We start from the raw sequence: 15814 nt of genomic DNA on the forward strand, positions 1-15814 counted from the left end.
TCGAATCGAGTCAAGTACAAGACACTGAAGATAGCCTTATTGTAGAAGTCGAAATAAGTACCTTTCAAATGTACAACCAAGTGGTATTAAATGGAATTGTACGAACTCGTCTTATAAGGTAACTTGTAGAATACGGCAATATTCTGAAAATTCCAGATTTTGAGATATTTAACCTATCAGTTTATTTCTTATACACTAGCGCCGCGAAGGATTGTGTTTAAAACTAAACTTGCTTGCATCAAGACGGTTTGACCACCGAACAACTTGTGGAATACGGCAATATTTTATCAGTTTTGAAATATCTAACCTAGCAGGTTATTTCTTATACACTAGCGCCACCAAGCGGTTATATCTTAATCTAAACCTGCGTTGGTCATAATGGCTTTGACCACCGAATAACTTTAGAAGGCGGCAATATTCTAAAATTACATATTTTGATACCTGACCTACAGGTTATTTCCACACTAGCGCCGCCAAGCGGTTGTATTATTAACTAAACTTGCTTTCGTCGATGGTTTTAATCATCCGAACAACTTTTTGAAGACGGCAATGTTCTAAGATTTCAACTATCCAAATATCTAACCTTGTTCCAATTCACTAGCGCCGCCAAGCGGTTGTATTTCAAATTAAACTTGTTTTCGTCATGATGGTTTTGACCACCCGAACAACTTTGTAGAAAACGCCAATATTCTAAAATTCCAGATTTCGAGATATCTAATATCAGCTTATTTATTTATATACCAGCCGCCAATCAGATGAATTCCAAACTAAACTGAACTCCATCACAATGGTTTTAGATAAATAACGAACAATTTTTCAGAAGGCGGCACTTTTTATTATGCGTTACTCATATTTCGTGTGATGGTTTGGCAACGTTGAGGGTCGCCAAATTTGCAACTCGCTATTCACCGAAGGTTGCGTTTACATTTCCCAAACCGTTTACCAACGACCGGTGCGAGTTCGCGTCATGATGGAAGTTGGCTTTCTTTATTTACGCATGGTGGGGATCGTCTAAGCTGAAGATAGCAATTAAATTATAAATAAGAAATTCTCAGACAAAGATTTTAGTTGTTGGTGCCACACACAATAATTCTGGCTGCCAAATCAGTTATTTTAATTTGTTGAATGCAGTTTTTATTTTGTATATGACGAGCTCGGTGGTCTAATGGCTACCACTTCTGCCTTATAAGCAGAAGGTTGTGGATTCAATTCCAGGCTCGTCCCTTCCTCCTTGTATCTTTTAGTTCTTTCTGTTACTATCGTCTACCAAAACGGTTCCTACTGTTATAACCTTCCACACAATCCAAAGCCTCCGTGGCACCTATAAGAGATCGTAGTTCTCCGCTCAAGTAGGTGTCCAACCAACATCCTCCCTTCCTCAGCATTCGCAAGGACGTGGTCAGGACAGATCTCGACTATTAGAGTGCAATGCTTCCATCTAAGAGATAGATTAGTCCCAAATCAATATCTGTGGTAACGGATGACAGTGATGCTACTCTACAACAGTCTTGGTTTGTACTAATTTTCAGGAATTGCTCAAAGATAATGCTAATGCGCTGAGTATTTATTTTTGTATGTTTGTAACATAATTTATTGTAATATGGCCACGATGGGCAGCCGATGCTGGATCCAGGTCCTGCAGCACATTGGTGAGTTTGCTTGTGCTCCCAATGAAATTGAGAGATATGAAGTTCCACGAAACGACCTTCCACTCGCTAATCTTTTTTCATCGCTGTAGTCTTTACGATTGTTCCGGTCCATATTCTCTCGTTGATTATTCGTTGCTTGTTTTTAAGGTTGAGCACGTTCTGACACCACCCCTCTAAATTTTCGGTGGAGCATGGTGAAAGTTTTCTTAGAATCGCTCGTAGCTCTCGAACGATGCTCAATTTCCCCAACATGGTAAACAGACGGTGTTGTGAGCCTATATCCTTGGTAAAAATAGCAGTGTTTGAGTTATTATTGCCTGATTTTCAATTGCATCGCGGCGAACCCTTCATGAAAGGTACCACCGCGCTTTATGCCCCGTTTACTTGATTCATGGGTGAATAGCATTGTGGTATCGTTTGGCGGCGTACCTTTCGACAGTCATTCGCCGCGTGAAGTTTTGTGCAAGTACCCATTTGGGAACATTACAAACGCCGCGCAGTGTATCAATCCAGAAAATCTGACAATAGAGTTTTTCAATTGTTCCCCATTGTGCAAATAATATCTATTGTACCAGTCTACTTCTTCATTGGCATTACATCCCCCACTGGGACATTCCACCTCGCAGCTTAGTGTTCATTAAGCACTTCCACAGTTATAACTGCGAGATTTCTATGCCAAGTACCATTTCTGCATTCGTATATCATGAGACCATCACGATGATACTTTTGTTCAGGGAAGTCGAGATTACCAACCCGAAAATTGCCTAGTCGGCACGGTAATCGAACCAGCCACCATCAGCAGTGTCTGCTTTGAAGCGCCTATCTCACTGCCCGGCTTAGGAGGGCCCTACTTGTACCCTCACAGTATAAATAAACTCACTTTCTGAATTCAATGTCGCTTATTGTCCAGATTCAACACAATTTAACTTTTAAAATTAATAACATGGGTTAAAATGAAATGAATAGGTTGTTATTATACCCATTCAGTATAGATTTCTAAAGCATGGTCGAAAGTTAAGAAATTCTGTTGTTATGATTCCGTCAAGGTGTAATTGGCATATATGCCGCACTGCTTTCCAATTCCGGCACACTAGGGCATGCCATTTACTATTCACAGTGGCTGTGGAATAAGATCACCACTGTCATCTGAGGAGCAGTGTGAGCCGTTCTCACTGTCAAATGGTATTGCTCTATTATAACGTGCCTTTTATGGAATACTGAAGAAACCGTAGTTCTGTGCAAACTTCGAAGTATCGACTCAGAATAGAGCAAGGTCGTAAAAAGCTTTGAGGGATCGTCGTTAACAGTGAAAGTCAGTGCTCTGATCGATAAGAAGTGTCTCGTGGGATTCTCTGCAATATTGTTCAAAACGCTAAATAGGGACCCAGCTCTTAAACGATGATTGCAGTTATATGTTCATTTATGTGCTGTTCATAGGAGACACCCTTTGGGCAAAATAATGATCCATCCAAAGGATTAGCCCATCGGCCCAGCCCCAAGGCTTCTATTCTCAAAATAATGACAATAATGACTGAGCAACCAAGTGAGCAACTCGAATGGATTTACTGAATGGAAAAGTAAGCATATTCAGAGTTCTTCGGTTTGTCAAGTAACCATGAGATGCGCATGAACGCGCTTTCAAGTGAAAGTTTAGGCGCATACGTCAGAAAATCAAGAATAATGCGAAAGAATCGCATTCGTTTGAAAGTTAAGGTCATCCATATTACAAGATTAATATTGAATTGAAATATTGGTTGTTTTATCTGTAGTTAAACTGTTTTAGTGGACTCGTTAATCGATGCGTCAATAATAGTATTTTATAATATCATGTATTAGTAATTTATAAATATTTTTTACTATGAACTTCCAAGTGCACAAAGCGTATGATAAGACACTTCTGATCTACGAAATGGCTACTCAAAAGTTGCTTCAAAATTACCAAAGCACTTAAAAGTTTGTTAGAAGGTTCGCGTGAAAACTTACATGGATTTTTCCACAGCACTTTTCACGTAATATAAAGCAAAACATGTGAAAACCCTTTGATTGACTATATTTTCAAAAGGATAATGGATTTTGTGTAGATATCATTATGTTTTATCATACGATATTAGGAAACATTGAGGAGGTTTTGTCTATTATTGTCAGGGGGTTTTGTCGACCGAATTTTATGAAATTTGAATGTTTGGGCCAAATTTGAGCATAATCGTTCATAAAAAACCCTGACAATAATAGAACAAAACCTGCCAAAGCTGTCATTCCCCTACACGGAAGAAATAAACTACCCAATAGTGAGTTTAATTCACCCAACCTCGTGAAGAGCTGCAAAATATATAGTCATATGCGAGGTCTTCCACTGATAAGTTACTCTAATGCGACCCAGGATCATCAAAGGTATCGAACATGCACGTTAACTCCACTCAAAGTTCGTGAAAGAAGGGCTATGAGCTGGCATGAAGACACGATTAGGTGGTGCGTCATGGCAAGCAGGTGGGAGTCCGTTCCGATCAAACAGCTCTATGTGCATATGGTGGAGGAGAAAATAGGGAACCAGAGTTACATGACTTAATGAAGCAATACTTGCAGTTGAGGAAGCAGCGGTAAACCCAATTGAGTCCGTAGATGACAGCAGAGCACGTAGATCATGAGAAAACAACACGTAGCACAGTGTGGGTTCGAAAGTGGGTTGCTTTGAAATATGATCAACCACTTCCAGATATCCACTCGCATGCGTAGGCTGGAATCATTGGAGAAACGGCTGGAAAAAGACAAGAGCTGAAAGCGAGGGTGTACAACCAATTCGAGAGACGAAACAAAAGGATAGTGCACAAAATTACAGAATACGAGTTGTTGGCGGATTCGAATAGGATGGTATTTACCATCAGGAGTTAGAAACCCAAAGAAACCTTCAAAAGTCCGCCTTATTTGGGACGCTGCTGCAGAAAGGGTTTCTCAATGACCTGCTTTAAAGGATCAGATATGTGAGTGAGACATCGCGAAATGTTCCACCAGATTCGTATTGCTTCGGAAGAAGGCAGTCGCAACGATTTATATTCCGCGAACGTCAAGGAGAACCAGTACAAATTCACGTAATGGACGTAGCAACTTTTGGTGCCACATGCTCCCCAGCATCGCTGAATTCATCGAGAATAAAAATGCCCGAGAGTTCGAGTCACCGTTTCCGAAAACAGCAGAAGCGATTATCAATGCGCACTACGTGATAGCGTGGACACAGTGGATGAAGAGTACAGGTGGTAAATGAAGTCAAGCACGTTCACGCCCTGGGCTTGAAATTCGGAACTTCACGTCGAACGTTTCCGATGTTCTACTACTACAGCTGGGAGAAACAGAGAGTTCCCAAGATAAATCGCTCGATCTAGAAAGTTCAGCTGACTTCGAGCGTGTCCTAGGAATGATGTGGAAACCCACAAAGATGTGATCTTGAAGTAAATGTGAAAGATGATATGAAGAAACTCTTGATACAAAGCTGTACCAACTAAGCGACAAGTGCTGAGACTGTTGATGTCGCTGTTCGATCCGTATGGTTTCATAGCTCATTTTCTTGTCCACGGAAAAATTCTGATGCAGCATATTTGGAGGTCTGGTACAGATTGGGATGACGAAATCACACCGGAGCTGTATAGGATGTGGGGTGACTGGACACGGCTGTTGGCACTTGGAAGAAGGAGTTCCACGTTGTTTCTCGGACGTTACAAGCAGAGAAATGCCCATCATCAATCTGACACCTACCCAGATGAATATAATGTTTTGAAGTATAACTTGACACAACCCAACGAAACGCCAAAGCTTCTGGAAAGACCAGTAAGATAATTCAGGAGTCACCTTTCATGGATGATGCTGAGTAATAGATGAATAGCAGAATTTCAGCACATTTTTCCATTTGAAACCAAATACCCAGTAATTACCGAAAGAGCACCTCCTGACACGCCTCGTTGTGGACAGCTACAGACGGTTCCTACATCACAAACGACACAGTTTTCAACAATCGTCAACGCTTCAATTCCGCAACCGCGTCAAGTCATCAAGGAATCTCCAAAGATAGTCAACGTTGTAAAATTAGCCGTTGTAAATGTCAAAGCCGTTACATTTGCCCAATGATGCGCCTCTTCCGGCGGTCCGCCTCACACCCCACACATTCGTCCATTTAACTACACCGGTTTAGATTATTTTGGACCAATCATGGTGAAACAAGGTCGGAGCCGGTGAAACGCTGGGGGCGCTATTCATGCCTCACCATACGAGCAGTGCATCTGGAGATCGTCCACGCCTCTCGACACACTCTTTCGTTATGGCGATTCGAAGATTTGTAAATCGGAGAGGATTCCTGCTGCGTTTTATTCCGATAATGGAACCTGTCAAGAGTGCCAACAATGTCTTGACTGCGCAGATTCAGGGTATTCATGAAAATTGACAGTAACGTTCACAAATGCAAGAAGATTGGCATTTCAACCCACCATCTGCTCCACAATGGAGGGTGTGGGAGCGAATGGCGTTCGGTCAAAGCAGCAATAGCGGTAATAGCGAACACCCACGACATCCAAATGTTGAAGCCTTGGAGACCATAGTGTTAGAAGCGGTGTGAGACATTCACGTCCTCTGACGTACATCCCAATACACAACGCAGAGCAAGAAGCTCTCACACCGAACCACTTTCTTCATGGCACAGGGAATTGTTCAACCAAGAATGGCGTTTGTGGTGGAGGGATCAGCGTTACGCGACATGGAAGCTTACTTAGTTCTTAACGGATCAATTCTGGAGAAGGTGGGTACATGAATATTTGCCAACATTGACTAGACCCACGAAGTGGTTTCAGCCAACTAAAACCTTGGAACCAGGGAACTTCTTTAGTGACTTTTGGATGCAAATAGTGACTTTTAGTGACTAGGCTCAAATAGTGACCAAGTCACTAAAAGTGACTTGCTACCAGCCCTGCGTATCAAACATCATGATTTTACCACATTTTACAATACCAGTTCACTGGTCTGTATATTTTCTATCTGTGTCCACCTGGACATGCCCCGGATCAGGTGCCCTGGGAGAAGTGGCCACATATCGATCCGAATCAAACAATGTCATGCGACGTATCAAACTTTACTTCTACAATACCAGTTCACTGCTGGCAATTTCATTTATATTCTGTCTGTCCATTCGGCCATGCCCCGGACCGTGCCTGGTAAAGTGGCCACTTATCGATCCGAACCAAACAATGCCATGCGACGTATCAAATTTCATAATTTTACAATATGTACCAGTTCATTACTGGTACTGTTAATTTCTGTCTGTGTGCATCTGCCCATATCCCCGGATCAGGTGCCCTGGGGGGGCCACTGATCGATCCAAATCAAACCGTGTCATGGACGTATCAATTTTCGTGAATTTTTGAATCCAAATCACTTATCTGTGTTCGATTGTTCTCATTCAAGCAGCCGTGGTTGTCTCGAAGAGTTGCAGCACCTTCGCAACGTTGTTCGCAAGTCTCGTAAACGTTATTTCATCTATGACTTGTTGAGCGGAAATCTCGACTGCATTGATATTAGATAACGTAGCTATTTATGCTCCTTCAACAACTGCGAGAACGAGAGCTTATTCGTTAGACACCGCAGAACCGTGTATGATCAATGTTACGTTTGTTCAAAAGTGTTAGTGATTTTTGATTTTAATTTGTCAAAAATGTGTTCAAAATAGGATTAAGGCTCTAGGTTAAGTGCAGTCTGTAGAACAGTCTTTAATACCTTCGAGACGGTGGTAACAAATAAATAAAAATAAACCGGGTTTAACGCCCAAGGAGTGGAAAATTTACCCTAAGGGCCAACTTTCACCTCCGCTCAATTTTAGGCGGTGCTAACCATACGCTTAAACCTATTTAAGCTATAAGGCCAATTTCTCTATCTCCGCTTAGGCCTTAGACCAAGATTAAACGTATGGGTAGCGCTTAAGAGTTAACCGGAGGTATAATTTGGCTGAAGCCCCAAAAGCCGGACTTAAACTTCGATACACAATGCATGTTCATTTTAAGTTGCCAATTATTAAACAATCAGCTTTACGTACATTTCATTTCACTTTTCATATAATTTAATTCTACTAGTTTACAGGATTATAACCGACGAAACTATATACCCAATAGTAATCAGTGGCAACCCATGACGAATTTCAACTATTACAATCCGTTTAACCCTCGACAATGGAACGGCGATCCATATTCAGCCGAGCACTTCCTGCTCGAACAATAGTCCTTATTCTGATCCCAAGGTACTATAGCAAAGATCGGAGCGATGGTAACGGATACGGTTATGATAATTCACGGGCAAACTATGGTTCCCTAATGCTGAGCGCTGAACTTGTACTATATGTACAATAGATCTGGATACGATCCACGATGGGCAACGCATTCGAAATACTGGTAACAGAAGGTAAGTCTGAGTATTCAGACTAAGAGTTTAACATTATCATTGTGTTTTATTAGTTCCATATAATAGGCTCGAGACTGCATTATGTATTACAGAGCCAGAATCTTAGAAACTAATTATTATTATAAGCTACAGCGCAACCTTCTTTTTCTTCTTCTCCCTATTACGTAATGCTAAGGGAGGGTAGGTGTTTGCTCAAAATGTGACAATCCATACAAATATTTCAGATTCATACAAAGTGTGACATAGGGAGACAATTCGCTTAACTTTTCAAAAGGACCTAAGGAACATTTTTTCATGATTTAATTTGAATAGCGCAATCAACAGAAAACAAAACAACGATCCATTAATTACGTATGGATTGTCACACTTCTACATACAACACACACAAACGCGCGCACGGACGTACAGGTATTTTCTCAATTCAATTTGAGCTGATTCGATTGGTATAGAACAGCCTTCTATAAAAAGTTCGTTTTCGGAGTGAAATGATCGGAGCCTATCGGTACAACTTTTATACGAGAAAGGCAAAAATCTAAGGGCAAAAGTTAAGAGGATAGAAGTAGAACAAAACATGAAAACTAAAACTTTTATAAATAGTAAAAGTCATTTTAACTATGTAATTAATCGATTTCGTTTTACAGGCAAGATATGTTCGGAATGCCCTGGCCCCATCTGTGGAAATGTAAAGCCAAAACGACAAAGAAGCAGCTAACAACAACGACCACTTTGCAACCATATAGGAAAAGAATTCATCGTCCCCAACATGTGGGGATAAAAGTATTTTAAGTTGAATAAACGATGCACGGTTTGATTGAAAAAACGATGGAATTTAATAAGATGTATTCTAAGGGTCGTACACTTATTACGTAAGCAATTTTCTGGGTTTTCGACTCCTCACCCGTAAGATTTTTTTCATACAAATGATTTTTTATTATATGGAGCGTAAGATCTTGACCGACTCCCTCCCCCTAGGTGCTTACATAATATATGTACGGCCCTAACCTACAAATTCATCACTATCCCACAACTTTCCCTAACTTGTTAGTGTCATTCATATTTTTTTGGTCAGAAGAAGACGTCATCAGTTGTTCAAGCACTTTGCGCTGATTTCCAATCAATAAGGTCAAAACCAATGCTAGAAATGGCGTTGATTCAGTGATAGTAAAATCGAAATTTTATCATTAAACTACTAATCAGTGCAGTAAGTACAGGAGATAATCATTTCACCTATACTTACTCCTTCCTGAGCAGGAGCGAGTACCTCAATACCATACTTTGTTATGAATAGCCTTGCATAAGAGGCACTTTGATGGGTTACAGCTCTTCGATGAAGCTACGCCGAATGGAGTATTCTTCCACTCACAATTGATCCTGGGCCACGCTTCCAGTCGCCCTGAACATAGAGCGGCCTCAGGTCCTCTTCGACTGCAAAAGCCATCGTGTACGCGGCTTCCACGAAGCCCGTCCTGTTCTGGGCTCTCTACTAAATATTATCTTCGCTTGATGTTCTTCCGGCACACGAGCAACGTTTCCAGCCCACCGTAGTTCGCCGTGTTGTGCTTCAATAATATCCAACCATTTATACACCTGGTACAACTCGTAATTCATGACGCCGCCAGATACCGTTCTCCTGTTTACCGCCTATTGTCCGCAGCACCTTACGCTCAAACACTTCGAAAGCTCTCCGATCAGCCTCCTTTAACGTCCATGTTTCATGCAGTATAAAGCCAAGGAAATAGACAGCGCGAATTTTGTCTTCTGTTGTGACCAGGACCTCTTTTCACCTCGCGGATAACATCATTATCGCACTTCACTGGAGTTCCAAGGTACACAAATTCTTCTACAACATCAAATTTTTCACCACCGCACTATTTCGCTACCACCACCACTATAATTGAACCCACGTTGTTTGAGCGACCATGTACTTTGTTTTTTGGTGATCGTGAGTCCAATCATTGCTGTCTCCCTCTTAAAAGGCACTTTTGGGGATGGTTCAACGGTTGAGTTTACCTTCCCACGTTGTGGGCGTTGATGGGCATTGTTCGCCTGCTGAAGTCCGGTAAGGTACTCTTGACTCCAGCGCTGCTAGTACCGCGTAATATCTGCTGTCGTTGCTGAAAGTGTGTGATCGTTCATGGGGACCCGATCAAGAAAAAGCTGCTGTCAAGGCATTGATATCGGGTCATCCGATAGGGCTAGGGGTCTTGAGTTTAGGCTGCGCGGATTGAGCAGGGTGGAGAGTTTTCATGGGTAAGTTGGCTGACGATTACCTTCTTTAAAGCAGTCTTTGCGGATCAAACAGCTGCTTCCCACAATCCTCCAAAGTTGGGAAACGAGGCGGGATGAAAAGCCACTCGATTCCATGTTTTGATAGTTCTGATTCAATCGCCTGCTGACCGGTCGGAGGTATCCCGCTTGGGATTCCATGGTGCCCAATGAACTTCCGGAGAGCAGAAATAAAACATCCCGAGTAGCACTCTTGTCTCATATCAGTCACTGTGACTACATGCGAACAAATCCAGTCACATTTGAGTAGCTGCAACTAAATAGATCTGAACTGTGCTACTAGGGATGCTGTGAAAGGTCCGTAACGAGCTCCAAATGGACCGCTTTCGTGGTGAAACATACCAATACCGATTAAACCCAGGTGGGGCTGCTCGGCGATGGATAGGTTTCAGGAAAAGGCCAGAGAATCACGCCGGTTATCAGAAACGCCCTCTCGTAGATGGCAGCTGTCCCATTGGCTGCTCAATTGGCTTGGGTTGAAACGAAAACAGCGATGACATTTTCTCAAAACGGAAGAAACGGCTCTTTTCGTGAATCGGCCAAAATTCTGTCTCACTGCGGCTTGTTCTTGGTGTCCACCATGGTGAATCTGAATGTGGTAATACTCAATGATCAGACTAAGTCTTATATACCGCACAGGGCCTTAGTCTGAATAAAAAAATAAATACTCAATGATGCAGTGAAAGCATGCGATTGAGGATGAACTGCCGGATGTTTGATGTAATCCTCAAGAGAGTAACGGAGGCTGCCAGCTACTCTACGGAAGAAAAAAGTACCCAAAATTGAGTATTTTAAACTTACTTTTGAGTTATTTTTTTCTCTCTTCATCCACTTTTCTTTGTTGTCAAAACAAAAGAAAACAATCCAACGACGCCAGTTCAATACGGGAAGCCAATTTTGAGTTTTATTACCTGAGGTCGAAATTGAGTGAATTAAACTTAAATTTGGGTCACTAAATTTTCCGTTGGGTACTTTTTAACATGGGAGTAAGGCAAACTACTTGACCATACTTACTCAATTTTGGCTTCCCGTACGGATGTTCGAGGTTGGAATTAAACTCACTATTGGGTAGTTTATTTCTTCCGTGTAACAATACTTTCCTTATCGATGAACGGACACAAAAGCTTCAAGGGTGATTTGAAGATACTTGATGCATCCTTTTAACCTTTATAAGGCAGTGGCAACTATATTGCCACCAACAAATAATATGTTTTCTATTTGTTAACAAGAGCTCTACCGACCAACCATTTCTTCAATTTTCTTTAAAATTCTTCATATAGATCGTTAAAGGTTTCATATCAATTCGATAGATCAGTAAATACTGATTGGATTATATAATAGAGATCATTTAAATGCTTATAATAAATTCTAGACAAAATGTAATTAAAATCTGATTGATGTATGATACGGAAAAAATGTCATGATAGATACGTTTTTGGAAAAATCAAAAATTGAGATAAGCTTCCAGATATGTAACGGAATTTTTCCGTACCGACATCAATCAGATTTTAATTACAATTTGTCTAGAATTTATTATAAGCATTTTAAAATGATCTCCCATGCTGAGCTGTAGGATCTGTCAAAGACACGTCGTGTGTCTTCTTCTTATTTTTACTTGATTCGTCTATAGCGATCGATGCCATTTCATGAAGAATTTTAAATTAATCAAAAGTTAAAATACGGAAAATTGTTATCGATCTTTTCCAAAATATCGATATCAATTGATACCAAAAAAAGTTATTTATTTTTACAGTTCTACTTTACCGACCTGTCAAAATTTCCAACAAAAAACAAAAATAGATTCTTCAGAGGTTTGTTTTACATTTTTGTTTATTTATTTGCTTAATCGGAATCGAACCTGAAGAAGTGATGATGTTATAATTGCCAAAGAACTTAACCACTAGCCCACAATGAAATGATGATTGTAAGCAGCCAAGTTGCATCAACATGCTAAGACTTGAAATTTTCATTCGCATATTACTTGCATATAGGGGTATTTCCACTTAACACCATTCTCACATTCATCCTATCAATGCGTACATAAAATGACAGCTGCTGTTAATTGGTTAGTAATTGAACCATATTACGGCTTTTAGAATTGAAACTGAGTGTCGTTTCATTCAACATCCGTTCATTTTAGAAAATTTCTAAATCATAATTTTGAGATGTAAACAAACCGCAAAATATCCATCGGTGTTTTGGATCCAACGATATCTGATACAAACGTAATGAAGGTGCAGCGATGTTCGACAGTAAAATTCGTTGTCAAAATAGCTTGAGCTTGAGCTTGAGCTTGATTGACTGCTCGTAGTTGCTACTCCATTATGACCAGATCAGCTGTTCTTGCACAGGAAACCAACAGATGTTTGCTTGGGACTCAGCACATCTTCAATGTACAAGTACTGGTGATCTCATTTGTTAGGTCATACTGGCGCCTGCCACGTCAGAATGCAAGTCTAGGGAAGGGGAGGAATGATGATGCAACACTCGCCCACTGCAAGCCGAATATACCTCTGCACTTGCCACGAGTTCATGCGGAATTTGTTGAATTTCTGGTTAGGTTGGAGAGGCAGAGGTCCGTCTTGGTTAACGAGCTGCCAATGATAGATAGGAGAAGGTAACTGATGGATTTTCTAATGGAAGGAAACGAGCTCTATAGTTCATTTCAATTCTAGCAGATTACTGATAGAATACTCAAGTTGAAGGTATAGGAATAGTAATGGAAACGGTATGGAAGTCCATTTCCAGTTCTAGCGATTGCTAGAACATGATAAATAAAGAGAAAGATACAAGTAGGAGAATGGAACGGACCTGGATTGAACCCACGACCTCCTGCTTATGAGGCAGAAGCAGTAGCTAGACTACCAAGCCCGCTTTAGTAAATTTCGTTGTCAAATATATCATAAAGTTGAGATCACTTATAATCGATAGGAATATTCATGAAAGTTATAATTTGATAAAGTAAGCGATACCACTTCTATAATATTTTGACAACGAAATTTACTAAAAGCGGGCTTGGTAGTCATAAGGCTACTGCTTCTGCCTCATAAGCAGGAGGTCGTGGGTTCAATCCCAGGTCTGTCTCCATTCTCCTACTTTGTATCTTCTCTTTATTTATCATGTTCTAGCAATCGCTAGAACTGGAAATGGACTTCCATAACGTTTCCATTACTATTCCTATACCTTCAACTTGAGCATTCTATCAGTAATCTGCTAGAATTGGAAAAATGAACTATAGAGCTCGTTTCCTACATCCACCAGAAATCCATCACACCTTCTCCTATCTATCACATTGGCAGCTCTGTTAATCAAGACGGACCTCTGCCTCCAACCTAACCCAGAAATTCCAACAAATTCCGTATGAACCTCGTGGTAAGTGCAGAGGTATATTCGGCTTGCAGTGGGCGAGTGATTGCATCATCATTTCCTCCCCTTCCCTACATTGACTTGCATTCTGACGGCAGGCGCCAGTATGACTCTGAACAAATGAGATCACCAGTACTTTGTGGTACATTGAAGATGTGCTAGTCCTAAGCAAACATCTGTTGGTTTCCTGTGCAAGAACAGCTGATCTGGTCATACGAGTAGCAACTACGAGCAGCTTCAATCAAGCTCAAGCTCAAGCTCGCTATTTTGACAACGAATTTACTGTCGAACATCGCTGCACCTTCATTACGTTTTAGCCCATCGATTTATATCGTTGGATACCAAAACACCGATGGATATTTTGTAGGTTTGTTTACATCTCAAAATTATGATTTAGAAATTTTCAAAATGAACGGATGTTGAATGAAACGACACCGGATTTCAATTCTAAAAGCCGTACATAGCGTCTCCAATTTACTAACCAATTAACAGCAGCGTCATTTTATGTACGCATTGAAGTAGGATGAATGGAGAATGTGTTATGGAAATAATCCCCATGCAAGTAATATGCGAATGAAAATTTCAAGTCTTAGTATTGATGCAACTTAGTTGCTTACAATCATCATTTTCCATTGTGGGCTAGTGGCTAAGTTCTTGGGGCAAATTTATAACATCATCACTTCTTCAGGTTCGATTCCCGATTGCTAAAATAAATAAAACAAAAAAATGGTAGAAGCAAACCTCTGAAGAATCTATTTTGTTTTTTGTTGGAAATTTTGACAGGTCGGTAAAGTAGAACTGTAAAAATAACTTTGTTGGTATCAATTGATATCGATATTTTGAAAAGATCGATAACAATTCTTCCGTGTTTTAACTTTGATTAATTCTAAATTTCATGAATGGCATCGATCGCTATAGACGAATCTAAGTAAAAATAAGAAGAAGACACACGACGGTGTTAACTTTGATGATCCCATAGCCCATAGGGAGACCATTTTAAAATGCTTATAATAAATTTAGACAAATTGTACTTAAAATCTGATTGATGTACGGTACGGAAAGTTCCAATTACATATCTGGAAGCTTATCTCAATTTTTGATTTTTTTCCAAAAAACGTATTCATCATACAGCCTTGAACTTTTTTCCGCATCATACATCAATCAGATTTAATTACATTTGTCTAGAATTTATTATGTTATTTTTAAAAATGATTCCTATGCTGAGCTGTAGATCTGTCAAAGTTAACACCGTCGTGTGTCTTCTTCTTTATTTTACTTGATTCGTCTATCGACAGTTGATATGAAAACCTTTAACGATCTATATGAAGAATTTCAAAGAAAATTGAAGAAATGGTTGGTCGGTAGAGCCTTTTGTTAACAAATAGAAAACATATTATTTGTTGGTGGCAATATAGTTGCCATTGCCTTTATAAAGGGTTAAAAAGGATGCATCAAGTATCTTCCAAATCACCCTTGAAGCTTTTAAACTGTTCATCGATAAGTGAAAGTATTGTTACACGGAAGAAATAAACCAACGCACAGTGAGTTTAATTCACTCATCCTCGAACATCCGTACGGGAAGCCAAAATTGAGTAAGTATGGTCGAAGTAGTTTGCCTTTTTACTCCCATGTTAAAAAAATTAACGCAAAATTTAGTGACCCAAATTTAAGTTTAATCACTCAATTTCGACTCCTTGCAATAAAACTCAAAATTGGCTTCCTGCATTGAACTGGCGTCGTTGATTGTTTGCCTTTTGCTTTTGACAACAAAAAGAAAGAGTGATGAAAGAGAGAAAAATAACTCAAAAGTAAGTTTAAAAATACCAATTTTGGGTACTTTTTTCCGTGTAGAGAAGCTGGTAGCCTGTTACTCTCTTGAGATTACACCTGTCAAACATCCGGCAGTTCATCCTCAATCGCACACAAGCCACCCGCTTGATCATTGAGTATTTATTTATTTATTTATTCAGACTAAGGCCTGTGCGGTATATAAGATATTTCCAGTCTGATCATTGAGTATTACCAATATTCAGATTCACCATGGTGGACACTCAAGCAACTTAAGCCGCAGTGAGACAAGAATT

This window comes from Armigeres subalbatus, chromosome 2 (genome assembly GCF_024139115.2).
Source record: "Armigeres subalbatus isolate Guangzhou_Male chromosome 2, GZ_Asu_2, whole genome shotgun sequence".
Lineage (NCBI taxonomy): Eukaryota > Metazoa > Arthropoda > Insecta > Diptera > Culicidae > Armigeres > Armigeres subalbatus.